General features: G+C 43.3%; 1 pseudogene; it reads right to left on the bottom strand.

Annotated features, from left to right (window-relative positions):
- Positions 1-2,995: 2,995 nt before the first annotated feature.
- On the bottom strand, positions 2,996-4,201 carry LOC121828630 (lupus La protein homolog pseudogene; annotated as a pseudogene).
- Between the last annotated feature and the right edge of the window lie 1,970 nt (positions 4,202-6,171).

Genomic DNA, 6,171 nt, shown 5'->3' with positions numbered 1-6,171 from the left:
AGAGGCTTGATATTCTACCAGAGTTGGACAGATCCACCAAGCCTCCTGTCCTTGTGCACAGCATCGAAGAAACAGGCTTTTTGTGTGTTTGGGAGTGGATTGGCAGACAACTCTGAGTGAAGAGAACAAGCCCAAGATTCTTCTGACTAGAGAATAAAAATTCCTTGACTTGTAATTTCTACTCTGCCGTCAAAGGGAAGAACGCACACCTTGTGGGTCTGAGCACGGAGTGGTCAGCTGAGTGGATCTTGGGGAAATAAAAATCTATTGACCTCTTTAAGCTTCAGTTTCTGCACCTAGAAAATTGAAACAAACACTTGCCCCGCCGGATAATTACTAAGGGTAAAGAAGTTCGTTCACATCTGCTTTAGGCTCATGGACCTGAGCTGTTCAGGAAATGATGCTTCAGTGTGCTGGCAATGAACTGAATCTTGGGCTTATTACCAAATAGGTTAAATGTCTCATAGTACATGACCAGGTGAAGGTTGACTATGGGATCTGGTTTATATTACAGGAGATGGATCAACGAGAAATAGAGCATGTATTAGTTTACAGCTCATGAGTGCTTCCTCTAGTTACTTCTTTCAATGATGATTCTACACACTGCTCACTTGTATGATAATAATCAAGAATCAATGCCATGCCAAAGTAATCCATGAGTCTTTTCTTTCACTCTATCACATTTATTTAAGTACCCATTTGTTTATTTATTTCTCTCTCTCTTATGCACATGGACACACACACACACACACACACACACACACACACACACACACGAGGTTAGAGGATAACATGCAGAAATCGGTCCCTGTGGGTCCATGTGGTCCTTGGGAGTCCATGTGAGTCCCAGTGATGGAACTCAAGTCATCAGGCTTGGTTGAAGGCATCTTTATCCACTGAGCCCTCTCACTGGCACCAAAGTATTATTTTCCAACCTAACTGATGATGGTATCTACCTGGGATGCTGCCGAACACACACTCTCAGGTGCTTTCCTCAGAAATGTTGACTTAAGAGATCCAGGGTGAGCCCCAGAAAGCTGTATGTATAACAAAATCTTAAGTAGTTCCTATTTCAGGCAAGTTTAGGAAATGGTGATTAATTGCATGGGATTGGGGAAATGACTCATCTGCAATTAAGTAATAATGCTTTGACTTAAGGAGCAATGCCAAGTTATTTAAAAGCCATTGAACAATTATAGTATCTACAGTGCTTTAAAAGCTAAATTAGCTGTTATTTCAATCAAGAGAACTGTTCCTCTTAAGATAGAATTATATAAAATTTTAAGGTCTTAAAATTATTATCTATATTGATTTTATATTAATTTTAATAATCATGTGCACGTTAATTAATATTTGCATCTTCTATGCTTTAGCTTTTGAAGAGAAATAAAGCCACATTGGTGTGGGGCGTTTACCCACCAACCCCACAGCTCCCCAGAGTTTTTTTGAGTGTGAGTAGCAGGAAATATTAGATAGAAGGATTTATTGCTGAGAATATCGCAGATATAAACAGATAGAAAATAAAGGATAGCCTCGAGAGGGCCTGGAACCTATTCCAACAGGCCCGACTGTCTCTGCCCTAGGGTTTTTATAGAGACACCAAGGGGTGGAGCAAAAGACCTCTTCCCCCAGCACAGCCAAGTGCAGACCATCTCAGACACCTGCACTTGGGCCTGTGGTCCCAATCATCCTCTATACGGACCTGCTGGGTAAAAGCCACGAGGAACCGAGAATGGGCTCCCACACATTGGCTTTTGGTTTAATTTGGCAAGGTGTTCAGTTATATGTGCCCCAGCTAGAGGGACACATTAACCAGAGAGAATTTGGTTATGAAGGGATCTTTGGGCTCTCTCCTCAACTCACATTTCTATTAAATAAGACAGGTTTAAGAGACAGTCATTCTGGCACATGACTATAAATGCAGGACAAGGAAATCTGTTCACCGTCATCCCCAGCTATATTACAAGTTCAAGGCCAGGCTGGGCTACTAGAGACCCTGTTACAAAAAAAAAAAAAAAAACCATCCTGAATAGATGCCAAAAGTTACATTCTGTACAGAAGGAATTAGACTACCCACAGCTATTGAGTGTTACTTAGATGAGTCTTGGCTTTATGAAATTTGTTTCACTAACAAATGCTATTTTTGCAGTGTAATGTTCTAGTTGTAATCATTTCTTGTACAATTAAGATCAAAGGGAGGTTCTCGGTTGAAGGAAGGAGGAGAGGGCTGGGCAGTTAATTTGCATGAGTGGATGCTCTCCTTCAAAGAATCAAGTCCTTCCCAGCTCTAATCAGCACTCGCAAACACCTGCAGAGCACATCTTCCTTCCAGAGGGCTGAACTCGGAGAACTTTAGGCATCCTCGTGAGAAAAGCGCTGACCACAGGGCCAGCCGACCTGCCTTAGCTCTCTCCTCGAACCTATCTCACACCGCCCATTTGTTCTGTGAATTTAAGAGAATAGAAGATGTTTGTTAACACTCTGTTAATCCAAAATATAACTTAAAGCGGGGCAAGATGGTTCCCTGGGTGCTTGCCTTACAAACCTAGTGACTGAATCCCTGGAACTCTTTCTTGCAAAGGGGAAAGAGAGGACCGACTCCATGGGGCTGTCCTCTGCCCTCTACACGTGTCCTGTGGCACAGAACACGACCCCACTCACCCACCCACATATGCACACATGTAACAATTTTTTGACTTTTTTTAAAATACAGCATATATTTTACAAGTTTGAACTAATACATTCTCATATTACAAAGAGCAATTAAGAGGTAAAACCTCCCTTTTCACATTTGAATCATCCAAACACAAACAGAACTATACATTTTAAAAAACTATTATTTGGATAACAACAAAAAGAAGCAAAACAATTTTTTTTTCCTTTTATACAGGTGGACATTGAAGTGGGCCTAATTCGCTTTTCTTTTTAGAAAGTTTCCGAAGACAAAAAGCAGCTTAAAATCTAACTAAGATGAATAAAAATGTGGCTTACTAACCTACTTGCCTCTAGCACCATTCTGTCTTATTCTGTGTTTTGATGCAGGTTCTTCTCTGTCTCTTCCGTCTCCGGCTCTTTTCATTGGTCCTGAACCACGTCAATCATCACCATCACCGACTCTTATCCTCTCCTGAAGCTGTCCTCTTCCTTTGGGTGTCCCAGCACAGGCAACTCTGTTTCCCTTCCTTTAAAGCTGCGGCCTCCTGTTGACTTCCATTTGTTTAGGGATTCCTGCTCATCCTCCAAGGTTTTTTTTTCATTGCTTCTTTTTCCATATGTCCTTCTAGCACTTTCCAAGTCACCTTTTTGTGCCTTGACTGTAGGTTAACCCTTACTTGCGCTTCCAGCTTTCTCAAGTGCTTCCTTAGCTTTTCCTTTAAAGAAAATTATTCCCTCTCTTGCTCCTCTGACCAAGTCAATCCATTTTATTTCACTGTGATTTGAGAAAAGGATGTGTAAATCTTCTCTACAGGCCTGGTCTTCCAAGTCACCCAAAAACTTAAGTAAGCATCCCACCCTTCCTTCTAGAGGTCTTGTTTGGGTACTTCCTGACCCGTGTCTCCCTTCATGTTCTTGTTTTGCTTTTGTGTGTGTGTGTGTGTGTTTTGTTTTGTTTTGTTTGCACAGTAATCTTTCTTAAAGAGTGTTAGCAGGCTTCTGTCTTTGTACTTCTGGCCAAGGGTCTCCACAAACTTCTTTGCAGACTGAATACTATTAAACACAGCAAATATTAACCCCTTCAATGTTTTGGGCAATGTTCTTCACATCTGAATATTCAGTATTTGACCTTTATTATCAACAGTTGCATCAGTTGGGAAGCCTTTAATATAAACAGATCTGGTTTTCACATCATTCTTGTGCTCCTCTGTTACTTTAGGAGGGGGTCTTCTTGGAGATCTTCTGATTTTACTTTTGTCTGCACTCACTTCCATGAGTTTTGCCTTAGTTTTGCTCAGTGCCTGTGCAATTACGTTGACATCTGCTGTCAGCTGGCTTAGCCTGTTGAATTTTATCATTATGTCCAAAGATACCCAGCCTTCATCCAATTTGATCTGTTCCTTTAAAAACTTGTCTTGTGGCAAATTGAAGTCTCCAAAATAATGCCCAATTTGATGACAGATATTGGCCTCCAGAGCAGCCCTTTTTTTTTTCATTATGTCCATTTTCAGCCATTGTGGCTATCTGTAAAATTTCTCACACTCAAAGATTCTGATCCCACAGTCACCACAGCTTCAAGAACAACGACATGGAAGTGCCTCTACTTCGGAGTGGCCATGGGCCAGCCAAACACTCTTAAAGGTGGGGACTTTAAAGGTCCAGGTTTACCTTTTCTCACTTGCCTGAAGCTGTCATAAAATTCAAGTGTGATGGATGGCTATGGTGTCCTAAGCAGGGAGTCAAGTAGAAGGCGTAGAATGAGGAAATAGGAATTAGAGAAGACCTGGCTAAAAAGACTGGGTTCTTTGGGAGAGTGTATGTATGGGGGGGAATCAGGGACTTGTTGGGTACACGATACAGCCCTAGATGGCCTGTAACTTGCTGAGTCGTCCAGACTTGCCTCAACTACCTGCTTCTGCCTCCTCCGTGTCAGGATTGCACACTCCACCCCTGGAAAGCCTTTTGATGCAAGAACAAAGCAGTTAGTAAGGTGGCCTCAGCTGTTAAAGTTTTCTCCGTCTCAGTTTCCTTGTGTGTAAAATGAAGGCAATAGTCGTGCTAACTTCCGAAGGTGTTAGTGAGGAATGCTTGTAACTGCTACAAATCACTGAGTCCTAGACTCAGCAAGTGGAAAGAGCCAGATCAGTTACTAAGCGCTCCCAGGCCTGGAGCGAGCACACTGTGCCCAGCAAGAGTGGGTCCAGATTCAAAGGACATAATGTGATGTGGGAGAATATTTCCAAATTAAGTCGACAGTAACTGGAATCCTGACAAAGTGTCAGAAAAATCCAAAGCATGGAAAGGAGTGACTGCTTTGCCCAAGAAAACCCTAGGCCCTGAGCGCTAAGTGGGCCAGGCAGGAAGCGAAGTGGTTTGCTCGTGATATCTGTGAGTTATTTTAGTCCTAATTTGCAGATGAGGAAATGATGCATAATGCTGACCTCTGCCTTCCAGAAGATGTTTCACTGGGAGTCCATGTTCTCAGTGCTTCTGAAGCAACTGGTCAGTGGTGCAAAGAAGTCGCGTCGTTCACCCTTCTCGTTATCCCTGCTCTAAGGCATTTACCAAGCAGGCAAAAAGGCCATTACCACACCAGAGGCCTTTCCTCCAACCACAGAAGCGCAGTTCCCTTTGCTGGGCTGTTTCTCTCCTGGCTGTCTGAAGGTGGCTGCTCCGAGGCTGGCGCTCAACATTCCATTTCTTCTCTGCATTGCTTCCCCTTGCTTCTTGCAAGTCCCCCTCCAAGGGGCCTCTCCCTCAACAGGAAGCATGCAAAGAGCGTTTGCACAGGACAGTCAACATCAAATCAGGATTTTGTTCTAGCACTTTTTTAGCTCTTGGTTCTGGTTGGGCTTCCAGTTCATTCACAAACACTGCTTGGCCCCGACTGTGGCCCTACTTACCTCTGATCACAGCTTCTAGAAAAAGCCAGGTTTGTTTGCAATCCAAACAAGCACACTCTGCCACAGCATCCTTTATCCCATCTGTCACTCTACATCCTCATCCTGTCACCACTGAAGGTCCTGGCATCAACACTAACCTGTGACTTTTCCCAGTCTGGAAAAATCGTGACTGACCTCCCGTTAACCAAGTTCTCACCCTGCAGTTCTGCTCCATGGACATCCCTTTCTTTCTTATTTTCTCATGTGTTGGAGGCCACCCTGCCTTGATCTAAACTGTGGCAACAGCTTCATGTCCTGAATCTCTTCTCTGGAACATTCCACATGGAGGCTCTAGAACATCAAACCAGTTGCTTCCCTCAGTTCCTGTGAATCAGAGCTCAGCTCTACCAGATTCAAGGCATTGCATTAAGTGCTGTCTCCTCTCCTCCCTAACTCTTTCTTCCAGATGTGACAGTGTCCTTAGCAAGTCTGCAGGCTTCTGCTCACCATGTGCTTCACAGATGGCTAGTCTGGAAGTTCCTCCTTATGTCCTCTTACCTTTCCTAATGTAAAGCAACGTAGTACGTCACACTATCCTTGAGGACAGTGTGTTGTTGAGGTGTTTCTCTCTCTC

This window comes from Peromyscus maniculatus, chromosome 4, assembly GCF_049852395.1.
Source record: "Peromyscus maniculatus bairdii isolate BWxNUB_F1_BW_parent chromosome 4, HU_Pman_BW_mat_3.1, whole genome shotgun sequence".
Lineage (NCBI taxonomy): Eukaryota > Metazoa > Chordata > Mammalia > Rodentia > Cricetidae > Peromyscus > Peromyscus maniculatus.
The sequence above is the reverse complement of the archived record's forward strand: the minus strand, read 5'-3'. Positions and strand labels throughout refer to the sequence as shown.